Genomic DNA, 15,269 nt, shown 5'->3' on the forward strand with positions numbered 1-15,269 from the left:
CTGACCTAGAAGAAAGCGGCTGGACTGACTCTGATTCCGGGAATTCTTGGTGGACTGCTAAGAACTGCTCCCATAACCCGGGCAAGCATCCCACAAATTCATGTAATCTCCCCTCAGTGTACATGCGCACACGCACACACACACACACACACACACACACACACACACACACGAGTCTACTGTTTCTCTCTCTTCTTCACTTGTGTTTCTCTAATACTGAGCCAGTAAGTGAAAAGAAGAGGGAAAATGAGTATTTTTCCAAAGTTGGGTAGGGGCATTTAAAACTTAAAAGCGGAATTAAATTTTATTCTCTCTGAAACTCCCTCTGCAGATCAGCAGTTTTGTTTTCCTTATTCCTCAGGCTTTGTTTTGTTACTTTTGCAGATTAACAATACATGGATTTTTAGAATTCTTAAAGTATTCCTCTGTTACCATGATGTGCCATTAAGCTGGTAAGAAAAGGAAAAGAAATTCTTAAAGATAAATATTAACTCCACAATGGACTTTTATACCTCCAGCATGGTGTAAATGTGTTCGAACAGTGAACCTCTTGTCTGAATTATTTTATGTTGCTAGGAACGCACCATGGAATGTAGTTTCCTTTGGCACCAATTTTAGTCCGTTCTTTCAGCTTGGTCCTGGCCTAACCCTCATGGCTCAGAAATGCATAGAGTCAAAGTCCTGCTAAGTGACGCCCGATGGCTGAAACTGGAGATCCTTGAACTACTTTCTGACTGCTGTCTTCTTTTCCCAGCCGGGAGGGGAGGGGCGTAGCGGACTGGGGGCAGGGGCAAGCTGAAGATCGTGTGTATTTTCATGATTGTTTCTTGCTGTCACCTCGATGACAAGGGCAGCATCGCAGGGCCAGGCACAGTTGGTCTCATGAGTGACAGTGTCGTTTCTGTGTGGGATAATGCCGCCTCGCGCTGCACTCGTGCGCGTTTCTCTAAGCCCCTTCACCACGGTGCACACGCCTGCTGTGCACGTTGGGGAGCAGGCACGCACAGGAGAACACAGTCTTGTCCGTTAGCTGCATTTGTAATAGTGGATTTGCCTGGTGAGCAGAGGAAACCAAGATTTTTGAGCACAGATGAGGTACGAGCATCTAGTACATGTGAAGCAGACCTAAGTTGATCTTCCTCGTACAGGTGTGTAGCCAGGGGCCCGCATCCATGGCAGCAGAGCAGGAGAGAGAACCCCTCTGCTCCAGACCTGCTGTGCCCTGGGCCGCCAGCTTTTAATCATGACAGTGAGAGGTGGGTCTTATGTGGATTGGGGTCTACATTTTAGGCATGGGTGGAACATTGCTTTTGAATAAGTGGCATTTACTTGGCAGATTTGTATTGTAAGAATTTTGAATGGCCAAATCTGTCTCCTGGAATGAGAGCAGTTCGGAGGCTTTTACTCACACCGCTAACATCCCACCTCCTCCCCGCCACACGTTTTCTCTCTGCTGTTCTTCTAAGTTAATTGCTGCTAAAAATGCAGTGCCCCTCTCAAGCTAGGTGTACGGTACCACCAGCAGTGCTCAGTGCCACGTAGAGTATGGAAACTCACGTAGGCCTGAGCCCTGGATTGCCTGTCACTGGAGGCACAGATTTGGGATTGCTGAATGTGCTCATCTGCCTTGTCCAGTGGGTATCCTGTGGCAGGAAAGCAAAAGGATGTACTAACCTGCTTTTCCAAAGTAGAAGCTCAGTGTTATTAACAGTGACGCATCACATCACTTTAAAACGTCAGCTCTCCGAATCTGCATGTGGGTTGGCCACCAGCTAAGCTCACGGCGTTTCAGACCTGACTAAGGCCAGCGCGAGTGCCCGCTGCTTCTCTGCTGAGCTGGGCCACATGCTCGTGCGGTGTCTGCTCAGAGACTTCGGGGGCTGGGACCTTGGACTAAACTAATTGAAAAGGCCTCTAGAGAGTAACCAAGAGAGGGGCGCCTGGGCAGGGCAGTCAGTTAAGCATCCGAACCTTTATTTCAGCTCAGGTCACAATCTCATGGTCATGATCTAACGGTCATAGTCTCACAGTCACGACAGTGAGCCTAGGCCCAGCTGGGCTCTGAGCTGATGGCGGAGCCTACTTAAGTTTCCCTCCCCTCCCCCGCTCCCCGCTCCCTCTGCCCTCCTCCACTCACATGTGCTCTTACTTACATGTGCACACTCTCTGTCTCTCTCAATAAATTAAAAAATAAAAGGAAAAAGAAAAATAAAGCATAGGCCAGTGTAGACTCTACCCTGACCCTCACCCATCAAAATGACCCTGTTCTGTCTCCTCCCGGAAACGGTTTTCTGATGCACTCCCACGTGCTGACAGAGGCTAACGAGCCCAGGAGAGAAGAGCAGTCATGCCAGGGTTGGGGATCAAGGGTGGGGGACCGGGCCACAGGGTGAGCCGACGGGCCGGCGCCTCGTCCCCCGGCGTTGACCCAGTGTTGCCTGAACTCTAGGTTTCTCAAGACAATAGGAAATTTGAGATTTGTATAAAATCCTCCAACTTTCCTATCTATGAACTAATTTTAAAATGTTTTAAGGGGCGCCTGAGTGGCTCAGTCGGTTGAGCGTCTGGCTTCGGCTCAGGTCATGATCTCACAGTTTGTGGGTTCGAGCCCTGCGTCGGGCTCTGTGCTGACAGCTCAGCCTGGAGCCTGCTTCAGATTCTGTGTCTCCCTCTCTCTCTGCCCCTCCCCTGCTCGTGCTGTCTCTCTCTGTCTCTTGAAAATAAATTTTAAAAATTAAAAAAAATTTTAAGTACTTTAAGAAAATAATGCGTTGAAATCACAATTATTAGTCTTTATCCTTTTTACCGTTTTCCTAATCTCTTTTTTTTTCTCTTTCTCTGTTTTTCTTTCTTATTTTCTAGCCTGCTTTCAATTTCGTAGTCATGGAAAAGCTCTTTCCTGTTACAGCATTTTGTATATGCTGTTTTCTATGTTTTAAGTCCTCTTCTCTCAACCTCTTGCATGGTTGGCTTATCCTTCAGGACTCAGCTCTTCTAAGAAACCTTCCCTGACCACCCTGGTTAGACCATCCCACCGCAAGTGGTCTCTAAGGGCGCTCTGCTCATTGCCTTGCTAGCACTCCCATATGCATATTAGATGTTTCCCGAAGGAGGGACGGAAGGCACGGTCTGTTTAGCTCATTGCCAGATTCCTAGCGCCTAGCCGAGGGCCTGAGCCACCATAGTCCTGCTCTGTTTAGCACATAAATAAATGGGTCATTGATTTACAGGACACCACCCAAAAGCCAGAGCTCTGATTTATTATATGGGGCAAAACCCACAAGTTCCAGTGTTATCAAGAATCCTGTGACATTTATGCCGTGGCTGCGTGGACCTCTGTGCCTCTGCATTTCTTGTGTCTGCCTTCATAATTGTGCTCATGCAAAGCAAGATGTCTTATAAAAAAAACAACTAACACTCAAGTCTACAAATTTAGGATGAAAAGTTTCCAAATACTCTCAAAACTTATAAGTAATGGCTAAAGAGACATTATGTTTTCCTATACAGCACATGAAAAATATCCACAGGGTCATAATTTTTCATGGACATAAATTGGAGAAAAAAATAGAAGACTGGCCTCTGGAAGAGCAGAAGCGAGGACACAGTGGCTTCTGTCCCTAACAAACATTTTGATTGGAGAAAACTTTAAAAAATCATTTAAAGCCTCAGGTGATTTTCCTAAAGGCATACAGCAAACGGAGAAACATTCCTCAACAGAATCGAGACAATCTACCAAGTGTCAGGAAAAGCAAGGAGTCTGTGGCCCTTGAAGCACGATCTATACCCCCACCCACCGAATCTGTCTGAGGAAGACCATTCTGGGCTCTGCCCCAGGAGTGCAGTCAAGTCAAGACGCGCCCCCCCCCCCCCCCCCCCCCCCCCCCCCCCCCCCCCCCCCCCCCCCCCCCCCCCCCCCCCCCCCCCCCCGCCTCAGCTCAGTCTAGGGTCCAGTCTCACCGTGGGCGATCTCCACCCCACGTGGGATGGGCCGTCCCGGCCAAGCTCAGCCATAGGACAGAGGCGCCACGCCAGAGAAGCGGTGCCCCCACCCCCACCCCCCAGCACCTCCTCTAGATCCGAAGCGTAGCTCCAGGAGAGGACTGCGTCCCCAGCCCCAGTTCTGTAAAGTGGCACAGAGGTTCTGACGGTGGGTTATAGGGAAGAGGAGCCCTATGGCACTGCCTGAGAGAAGTGACTTCATTTGAGACAGAGTACAGTTCCATGCCCAAGGGTGTTGTTGAAAATAATGGGCATCTGGGTGGAGAGCAATTCCAAGACTGCCGGTAGCTCTGTGGTACTGGCTCCATAAGGACATGACCAAGCAACCAGCAGTGTAGCCGAGCGTCGGGAAAGGCCTAGCCCAGAAGAACCCTCCTAGTCTCATGGTAAAACTTCCAGACCCAGGAAGGGTGTGCTTAGCTGCACCCACTCAGGAGCAATCAGAGCAACCCACGGGGAAGATTGGGGTGCAGGCCTCAGCACCGCCCCCAGCCACACGGGATGAACAAGGGGCCGCTCTGACCCAGGAGCCACTCCTAGGAAGCTAGACTTAACCCAGATGAGCCCATCCGTGGCAGTCTGGCAGGCCCAAGGCCATGCCCTACCAGGAGTGATTCAGAAGGCGGAATACCAGCCCTGGCTGATGGAGAGGGATGAGGGCAAAAACCTACCTCCTTGAACCGTGACAGCAACCTCCAAAGTCTATCATCCAGAGGCAGAGAGTAAAAACCTAACCTCCAAGGAGGCGTAAGCCCAACCTTTCAGTGTGGCTTATGCTGACCTACGGGCAGCCCCCACGTAGCCATGTGAAAAGATTAAAAACAAACGAAAAAATATGAGTAGGAACATCCCATACTGCAGCCTGCAGGAAAAGTGGTTCAGACAAGTCGCTAACCAACTGATGAACTGCCAGCGAGTAACAACAGTGTCCCTCCCCTGGGGTAGAGTTATCCCTATCTGGCGTTGCCACAGTACGTTGTCAGCAATGCTCCGTTGTCAGCAAGAGGTTTGTTGACCAGGTCTATGAAGAAACAAGGAGGCGTGACCCATACACAGGAGGGAAAATGTACGGACAATTGAAGGGGACCACGTGTTGGACTTAGCAGACAAAGCCATTATAAATATGTTCAGAGAATTCAAGGAAGCCATGTCTCAGGAATTAAAGGGTGGTATGTCGACAGTGCCTAGTCAAACGGAGAATATCAGTAAGAAGATACAAACTATAGGAGCACATGGATGGCTCATTTGGTGGAGTGTCTGACTTCAGCCCAGCTCATGATCTTGCAATTCATGAGTTTGAGCCCCACCTTGGGCTCAGTGCTCTCAGTGCAGAGCCCACTTTGGATTCTCTCTCTCTCAAAGATAAATAAACTTTTTAAAAAGAAAGATACAAATTATAAAGAAACAAATGGGAAATCTGGAATGAGAAAGTATTATAACCAAAATGAAAACTTCACTAGACAGGCTCAACAGTAGATTTGAGCTGACAGAGGCAGTTTGTGACTATGAATCCAGAGCAACTGAGCTTACACAAGGTGGGGATGAAGAGTGCTCACTTTGGCACCACTTATACTAACATTGGAATGGTGCAGAAATTACTATAGCCCCTGCACAGAGATGACACACAAATTTGTGACACATTACATATTGTTTTTATTTTTAAATATTGTTTTAATGTTTATTTATTTTTGAGAGAGAGAGAGCATGAGCAGGGGAGAGACAGAGAGAGGGAGGGAGGCAGGGAGGGAGGGAGACACACAATCTGAAAGAGGCTCCAGGCTTTGAGCTGTCAGCACAGACCCCAACACATGGCTCAAACTTGGGAACAGTGGAATCATGACCTGAGCTGAAGTCAGACGTTCAACCAAATGAGCTACCCAGGCACCCTAAAATATTACATATTTTTAAGACTTTCATCAAATTTAAAATTCTTCCCAAAAAGAGTATGGTACTTTCAATACGATGTTAAAACTTAATCTCAAATTTATGACTACAGAGTATTTTAGAGTTTCAAAGTACATTTAAATAACTCAATCCTTGCTCAGTTGATTAAGTGTCCAGCTCTTGATCTCTGCTCAGATCATGATCTCACAGTTCGTGAGCTTGAGCCCCACTCGATTCTATCTCTCCCTCCTTCTATCCCTCCCCCGTACTCTCTCTAACTTTCCTCAAAATAAATCAACTCTAAATAAATAAATAATCTTTATGAAGATACAGGACACACCAAAATAAATCATTTCTGTCTGACTAAAGGAATCTCCCAATTAGCAAATATCTTTAGGGGGAAAATAAAAGAATGAAGAAAATGAGAGGAGCACCTGGGTGGCTCAGTCGGTTAAGCATCTGACTTCAGCTCAGGTCATGATTTTAAGGTTCATGAGTTCGAGCCCCACATCTGTTTGTGCTGATAGCTCAGAGCCTGGAGCCCGCTTCAGATTCTGTGTCTCCCTCTCTCTCTGCCCCTTACCCACTCATGTCCTGTGTGTGTGTGTGAGTGTGTGTGTGTGTGTGTGTGTGTGTGTGTGTGTCTCAAAAGATAAACATTTTTTAAAAATAAAAAAAAAGAATGAAGAAAATGAAACAGAACGTCATAGAAATATGGAATACCATTAAGTGCACCAACATACATGTAATAGGAGTGCCAGATGGCAAGGAAGTTGGGGGGAGGGTGCAGAAAAAATATCTGAGGAAATAGTAGCTGAAATATTTCAAATTTGGTAAGCTTTATCTGGATGCAGCCCAGGTGTCCACTGATAGATGAATGGATAAAGATGTGAGGGGTGTGTGTGTGTGTGTGTGTGTGTGTGTGTGTGTGTGTGTTTACTAAATTTTTTCAGACTTTTGACAAAAAATAGATCATTCAAATCTTATACAAAATTTTCAAGGAAAAAAAGAATCCCTGTCACCTTATCATATGAAAATAATATAAATAGTATTGATATTAGAAATAAAATGAAATCTAATATGAAAAATAAAATTAAAGGTCAGTATCACTCACAGACATAGAAAAATGCTAAACAAAACATAATAACTAGGATCTTGGCTTTGTCTCAGGAGTAAAAAAATTGCTTTAACTTAAGAAGCTGTAAGTGTCATTTACAACATTAGCGGGGGAGGTAAAATCATATAGTCATTCCAATTAATATGGAAAATGCATTTGATACGATCCAATACCCAACCATGATTTAAAAATTTTTTCAGCAAACTAGGAATGTTTATAAAAAAACATTTTTTTACATTTATTTATTTTTGAGAGAGACAGAGCACAAGCAGGGAAGGGACAGAGAGAGAATGAGACAGAATCCAAAGCAGGCCCCAGGCTCTGAGCTGTCAGCACAGAGTCCGACATGGGGCTCGAACTCACAAGTGATGAGATCATGACCTGAGCCGGACAGTCAGATGCTTAACCGACTGAGCCACCCAGTCGTGAAACCTAGGAATGTTTAACCTGATGAATGATACCTACCAAAAGGCCCTCCAGCAAGCATCGTTCTTAATTATAAAATTCTGAAGACATGTTATACAGAAAATGGATAAGCATGCCCAGTGTCACTAGCTTCTCTTCAGCATTGTGCCGAAGGTCCTAAATTGCAGTCGGAAAAGATAAATAATAATAATCATTTAAAAAAACATAAGGGTTAGGAAGGTTGAAGCAAGTTGTCATTATGCATAGAGGAAATGATTGCATAAAACTTCATAAAAATTGTTACAAATACTTTTAGTAAGATTGAGGAATTAAAAAATTTTTCTATGTAAAAGTCCAGTTGTATTTCTTTACACCAGCAAGACAGCAATGACAAAAAAAAACCCCATTTGCTTACATTAACCCATTTAAGCAAAATCATGTGATATAGGCATAGATCTAACAAAACATGTTCAAGAACCACGTGGGGAAAACCTTATAATAAAATTGGAGTAAGGACCCTGCCAAGGAAAGGTCGATCTATGTGTGCCAGCCACTGTGCTAAGTCCTGGGTCACTGTTTTCATGCTCACCATACGCCTCTCAATTAGGATCCCTTATTCTCGTGTTAAAAAGAGTAAATTCAAGTTCATACAGCAGTTAACGTTTTTAAGGTCCCAGAGTCACTAACGTGGTGTTTCTATCCTCCCTGGGAAGCCATTTGTGTTCCCCTAAGCTTTGATGTGATAGATATATAGGGAACATCTTTGGTGATTCAGGAAAAACGAGTTGAACAGGGGGCCCTTTCCTGCCCAGACCTGTCACACTAGCACTGATTTTGGGAGATGGTATCTGCCCGGCAGGAAGCGGCAACAAGGGGCGGGGCTGCCTGGGTGCCGCCGACAAGCTGGCTCTGGCTGGGCTGTTGAAGGCGCAGTTCCAGTCCGTCTGGACTGCTGAGCGCAGGGACCCCACCTGAGCCTGAGCCTCAGCAGAGCGAGCAGGACACGCCGGGAGAGCGTGGATGGGCAGACGGGAAGGAAGAACGGGGGAAGGAAAGTATTAATAACTCTTTCGGGCAGAAGAATGCGAGCACCGTTCCGGGGATATTTGAGATAAAGCGAAATGCCCGGACAGGTTTAGGGAAAAGGTCTTAGCTAATTCCTCTCCTCTCCTCAACACAAGCAGATCCGTGGAGATCTTGATATTCGTCTTGACTTTTGCATATATTAACAAGCAGTAATGCTTTCAGAACAGCGCCGGCCGCGCGAGTACAGCCAAGCAGGCATTAGTTGATCGGGTGGAGGACCACTTGCACCGGAAGTCTAGGGCTTCCTCCGCAAGAAATGGAGCCTGACTGCGCAGTGCTCCGCCTGAGGCTCCCCAGTGAGACAGAGACCAGAGAGGCAAGGCGGGGGGCGGGCACTTACAGGAGGATCGGCCTCTGAGGGGAAACATTGAAGCACTTGCCTCCCAAAGCTTATGATGCAGAAAGTTTGGACAGAAAAAGACATTATAAATTCAACACAAAAATGTATACTTCCATCCTTGCTTTCACATAGCATACTGCTTGAAATAGGACACTATTATGAAAGAGTGATCTTGTGTTCTTTCCCACTTGGGTCTCAGATTAAAGTCATATGGCATCAAACAGTTAATAAAATTGTTTTCAAGTGATTTAAGAGTATTTCTTTTTCATTTCATTACATTAGCAGCCTTAAAAATAATTTAGCATAAATTCCTTACATTCTGATCTTAATATACTAATATGATTCTTGTCAAACATTTAAAAGTATCTTTTGAAAGTTGCAGAATTGATTAAGTCCTTCTAGATACGATTTATGTTTATTTTAAATCGTTTGACTTAGCAGTAGGAGAAATTATTGTCTCTATAAAGATTGGGGTGAGATGTTGTGGAGTTGAGGGTCAGCATGCAGTTTGCCGTGAGCTAATTCCTTATCTCCTTCTTGGTGCTTGCTGCAGACTAGAATGCTAGGTGCTCTGAGGTGCTGTCTCCGGTTCCACTGCACAGAATTAATCTCTCTTCCCCACTGGTACAGCTTGTTACTGTTACGTGACATTGTGGCACAAAAATACCAAACCAAGTGCCTTGCGTTTAAGACCTGATTCAGTGATCTCCATACGGTCTTGGCTAGGTTTTTTAAAAACAGTCTAAGCCTCACTTTACTCATCTATCAGTAATGCCTAGCTTCCTCGGTTGGAGGATTAAACAGACAATATGACAATGCTGTAATCAGCCATAATACATTATATTAGTGTTAGGTGTTAATGTTGTTCACTTATATTTTTATCTGACTCCTTTCCTCCTTACATATCCTGCAAAGTATAAGCTCAGTGAGCTTCAGATGCATGCACTGGTGACTGAATAAGTGAACGAATATTTCTGCCAACACTGTACACAGTGAGGATGATGTGAGTTTGCTGTTTATGTGTTCACACCACAGCCTCATTCCGTCTCTCAAGCATGGAAAGAGTTTTTATTGAGAGCCTGCTCAGATAAAGAACACGGGAGCATTTTCAACCCTAATGTTTTCAGGGTGGAATTAATAGTTTGCATGTAGTTCCTTATAATGGAGAGGATTTCATGAAAAAGGTAAGATTTTAAGTTTTGTTTCATGAAACATTAATAATGTGTTTCCTTTTTAAAAATATCCAAATATATTTATAATTTCATACCCTGAGAGTTATCTCTAAGAGTAAGTGGTTTTCAGGGGTGCCTCGTGGCTCAGTTGGCTAAGTGTCGGACTCTTGATCTTAGTTCAGGTCTTGATCTCAGGGTCATGAGTGCAAGCCCTACGTTGGGCTCCATGCTGGCCATGCAGCCTATTTTTTAAAAAAGTACACAGAGAAGTCAAATTAAATAGAAAGAGAGAGAGAGAGAGAGATAATGTATGTAGGTAGATAGGTGGTTTTCAGTATTGAAGATGCACAAGAAAACATGTCCTTAAATTATTTCAGTTTTCCTTTGAAAGTTCATGTATAATGACAAGGGGAAATGCCTCTTTGCAAAGCATAATATTTTTCTAATGGATTCTTAAGGATTTGATTCTTTCTCACTGTTTGCCTGTTGTTAGCACAATGAGTTAGAACTGTAGCAATGTCCAGAGATACCAGTCTTTTCCCCATAATTATCCTATGTTTATCCAGTAGAATTTTCTTCAAGTTGTCTCCTATTCCCTTTTTTTCCTTTAAACAACTTTTTAAAGGTATAATTTATATGCAACACAGTTCACCTACATACAATAGAATGCACCTGTTTAAGTGTATAGTTCAATGGGTTTTGACAAATACATCTACCATGGAGATTCACTTCACAGTGAAGACATAGACTTATTTCCGTCGCCCCCAGAAGTTTCCTTGTGCCTGTGCTGTCAGTCCTCCTGGCCCCAGTTCTGGGCAACTACAGATCTCTTTGCTTTTACTTCAGAGTCACTTTGCCTTCTCTGTAATTTGATATAAACTGCTTTTTATGTTTTTTCCACTCAGCACAGTGTTTTCAAGTAATTTGTTCCTTTTCTCTGCTGAGTAGTAGTTCCTTATAAAGATACATCACAATGTATTTACCCATTCAACTGTTGTCTTGTTTCCAGTTTGGGCTGTTATTTAATGAAGCTACCGTAGACATATGTCTGTGATTTTTTGTGTAGATATATTATTTTATTTCTTTTGGGAAACTCCTAGAGTAGAATGACTAGCCGTGTGTTAAGTATATACCTAACTTTATTAGAAACGGCCAAAGTTTTTTCTAAAGTGGCTTTAACATAAACATTTCCACCTAAAATCTGATCATTTTAATTCTTTCAGGTCCTCAACAATACTTCATACCATCAACCTTTTTCTTATTTCACCCTTTCCAGTGTAGGTACAGTGGTATCTCATTGTGGTTTTAAGTTGCACTTGCCCTATGACTAGTGGGGTTGTGCATCTTTTTATGTGTTTACTGGCCACATGTGTATACTCTTTGATGAAGTGTTTAGTCGCATATTTTGTCCATTTTGTTTTATATTGAAGAGAGATTCACGTGATATAAAACTTACAGTCTTCTACAATCACTGCTTCCTTCTGATGGAACATTCTCGTCAGCCCAAAGGGAAATCCCATACGTATAAACCAGTTACTCCCTGTCCTGCCTCCTCCTGCCCACTGGCGACCACCGTTCTGTCTCTATGGATTTAACTCTTATAGATTTCATAGAAATGGAATTCGTGATATTATTTTGTATCTGTTTTAATGTTTATTCTTGAGAGAGAGAGAGAGCATGAGCAGGGTAGGAGCGGAGAGAGAGGGGACAGAAAATCTGAAGCAGACTCTGTGCTGACAGCACTGAGCCCAAATACAGGGCTCAAACTCACAAATGTGAGACCGTGACCTGAGCCAAAGTTAGACATCTAACCGACTGAGCCACGCAGGAGCCTCATGATATTTTGTATCTTTAACCCATTTTTTTACTAGATTGTCTTCTTTTTATATTTCTTGTAATCCTAGAATATTATTATTTTATTACTATCAATAATGAGCTCTGTAGTTCTTTATGTAATCTAGACACAAGCCCTTTGGCAGCTTAGGGCTTGTGGTTTGCCTATTCCTTTTCTTATCGGTGTCCTTTGAAGAGCAGAAGTTTTAACTTTGGTAATGTCAAAATAATTTTTTTCTTTTATAATATGTGTTTTTGTGTCCTAAGTGAGAGGTATTTGCCTACTCCAAAGTCACGACGATTTTTTCTCCGGTTTTAGTTTTTATATTTGGGTATATGATCCATTTTGAGTTAATTTTTTTATATGATGTGAGAAGTAACAGTTAAGGATCTTTTCTCCTTGCATATCCAATTTTCCTACTACCGCTGGTAACAGATAAAAAGGACTGAAAAAAAAAAATACCGACTAGCTGCCAGTCTGTCCAGAAAGTGATCAGGCCCTCCCCCTCCTCTACACCGTCGAGTGCCCGCTCCTCCCTTACCCGGGGGTGCCAACACACACACAAGTCTTTTCGGAGGAATTTTCTCATCAAGAGGAGATATAACGATACTAACATCTGAGATTCCCCCAACTAAATGGCCCAGCTCATTTAACGCGTGGTTGATGAGTTCCTCCTCCTACCCATTTTGGACTCCAGGAAGCTTGCTAGAGCTGGTCTAAAATAGGAACAGATAGCAGAGGCCTTAACTGAAGTTACAGATATCACAACCAGAAAACAAAAAAGAATACTGTCAAGGGGAGAGAAAACATCTTTTAGAGCTTAAAAGAGAACTTTTAGAAGTTAAACCTGAAAAGTAGAAATTATGAAAGACAACGTTGAGGAAACTTCCAGAAAGAAATGGAAAATAAGAGAGAAAGATTAAGAAAAGTAAAGAACTAGTCCAGGATGTCTAATAACCAGAATGGAAGAAGAGAAGTGAAGTACCAATGAGATGACTCAGAGGAGACATGATCCCACGGTGAAGGGCTCAGTGAGGGTACCGCTCACTCCATGCATGGGGACAGATGTGCCCTGAGGAAGGTCACTATGCCGTGTCAGCACCCTGGGAAGTAGAACAGAGCGTAGCTCCTATACAGAAAGGAGGAAGACAAAAGCAGGATTGGACTTGGAATGGAAAAATTATTTCCAATCTAGAAATGTATACTCAGCCAAACTACCCGTAAAGTTTGAGGATAGTTTATTGAAAATTTCATGAATGGTTTAAAAAATTTTAGCTCCCATGCCCCTCTTTCAGGAAGCTAGAAGATGTGACCTACTAACTTATAGTCAATAAAAAAGGAAGACAATGAAGGGCGCCTGGGTGCCTCAGTTGGCTAAGCATCTGACTTCGAGTCAGTTCATGATCTCACGGTCTGTGAGCTCGAGCCCCGCCGTCAGGCTCTGTGCTGATTGCTTAGAACCTGGAGCCTTCTTTGGATTCTGTGTCTCCCCCCCTCTCTCTGCCCCTTTTCCACTCTCACTCTGTCTGTCTTTCTCTTAAAAATAAATGAACATTGGGACACCTGGGTGGCTCAGTCAGTTAAGCGTCCGACTTTTGCTCAGGTCATGATCTCAAAGTCCATGGGTTCAAGCCCTGCATTGGGCTCTGTGCTGACAGCTCAGAGCCTGGAGCCTGTTTCGGATTCTGTGTCTCCCTCTCTCTCTGCCCCTCTCCAGCTCCCTCTCTGTCTCTGTCTCTCAAAATAAAGACATAAAAAAAACTTAAAAAAATGAATATTAAAACCATTTATTAAGAAGGAAGATATGAGATAATGGAAAATTAGGAGATTGAACATACTAGAGCAGTGAGGGAAATCCCCCAGATTTTCTGACAGGAGATTCCAGGGTAACGGCTGTGCCACAGGTCGATCGATGCTAACCAGCCGAGACTGGAGCGGAACAGGGGCTCCAGGAGAGCCCTTTCAAGAGCACCTGTACCGTTCAGCGCCCTGAAGGAACATTTTGGTAATTGACAGAGGTATAGAACTTATGATCAGTACAGAGCAAAGTAACTTACAGAGGCACCTGGATGACTCAGTCGGTGAAGCCTCTGACTTCAACCCAGGTCATGATCTTGCTGTCTGTGAGTTTGAGCCCCACATCAGGCCCTGTGCTAACAGCTCAAGAGTTTGGAGCCTGCTTTGGATTCTGTGTCTCCTTCTCTCTCTTCCACTTCCCTTTCACCCTCTGTCTCTCTCTTTCTCAAAAATAAATGAACATTAAAAAATTTTTTTTAAGAAAACTAATTTAAAGATCTATATAGAAAAGGAGGGGTGCCTTGGTGGGTCAGTCAGTTAAGCTTCCAACTTCTACTCAGGTCGTGATCTCCCAGCTCGTGACTTGGAGCTCCGTGTCGGGCTGTATGCGGACAGCTTAGAACCTGGAGCCTTCTTCGGATTCTGTCTCTCTGTCTCTCTGCCTCTCCCCCGCTTTCCCTCTGTGTGTGTGTGTGTGTCTAAATAAATGAGCATTAAAAAAATCTATATAGAAAAGGGAAAGTGATCATGTTTTATTATATATAAGGCTACAAATTCCCTAAAGCATCATTATAATCCGTAAGTTTGGGCATCTGGCATTTTTATCCTATAGTTCAAAATACTGTCTCTTTTCTACTGTGATTTCATATTTGACCTATGAGTTGAAAAGGATGCTGTGAAATTTCCAAATGGAGGATTTTTAAAAATACCCATTTTTGCTTGGTTTTCCTTTTAGTTATATTGTAGGCAGACAGTGTGTCCCGTATAATACTAATTCCTTGAAAATCATTCAGACCTGTCTTTGGCCCGTTGGTCACATTTTATAAATGTCTGTGTGCTTCAGAATGCACTTTCTGTGATTGCGGGCAGTTTTTCTGATTGCCTATCCAGCAAATCACACTTTTTAGGTATATGCAAGTTTTCCAAATCTTTACTATTTTTCCCCTCAGATTGACTCAATTCTTGGCAGAGGTATGCTGAAATTTCCCACAATGGTGTTGGATTTGTTCACTTCTCTCTATAGCTATGTCGCTTTACAGATTTTGAGGCTGAGACCATAAAGATTTAGAAATATGTGTCTTCCAGTAAATTAAGTTTTTTAATCAATATTAGTGACCTCTTTATCCTTACTAATGCTGTCTGTCCTCGAATCTACTTAGTTACGTCTCAGAGCCACTTTCTCAGTTTCTTTTGGTTAATATTTACCTGAAACATTTTTTTTCACACTTTGAACCTTTCTCTGTTTTGGAAGGTTTCCTGTTAACATTTTTTTTTCTTTTTTTCTTCAAACTGAACATGACATATGCTGCCTTTTAATTGACAAATTTAAATCATTTTTATTCCATTTCTAATATACGTAGACTTGTGTCTACCATTATACTTATTACCTGACATTTTCCTACCTTTTTCTTGTGT

At 43.2% G+C, this 15,269-nt stretch overlaps 1 protein-coding gene and 1 non-coding gene across 2 annotated transcripts in view; both read left to right on the forward strand.

Moving 5' to 3' along the window:
• Window positions 1-15,269, forward strand: part of SPIDR (scaffold protein involved in DNA repair) — a gene marked incomplete at its 5' end in the record, with an annotated part of 427,634 nt that overhangs the window by 346,495 nt on the left and 65,870 nt on the right. The gene's annotated exons all lie outside the window — the stretch shown is intronic.
• On the forward strand, window positions 5,548-5,651 carry LOC115279555. Its single transcript, XR_003903510.1, has one exon. It is a non-coding gene; the product is annotated as a U6 spliceosomal RNA (small nuclear RNA).

This window comes from Suricata suricatta, chromosome 15 (assembly GCF_006229205.1).
Source record: "Suricata suricatta isolate VVHF042 chromosome 15, meerkat_22Aug2017_6uvM2_HiC, whole genome shotgun sequence".
NCBI lineage: Eukaryota > Metazoa > Chordata > Mammalia > Carnivora > Herpestidae > Suricata > Suricata suricatta.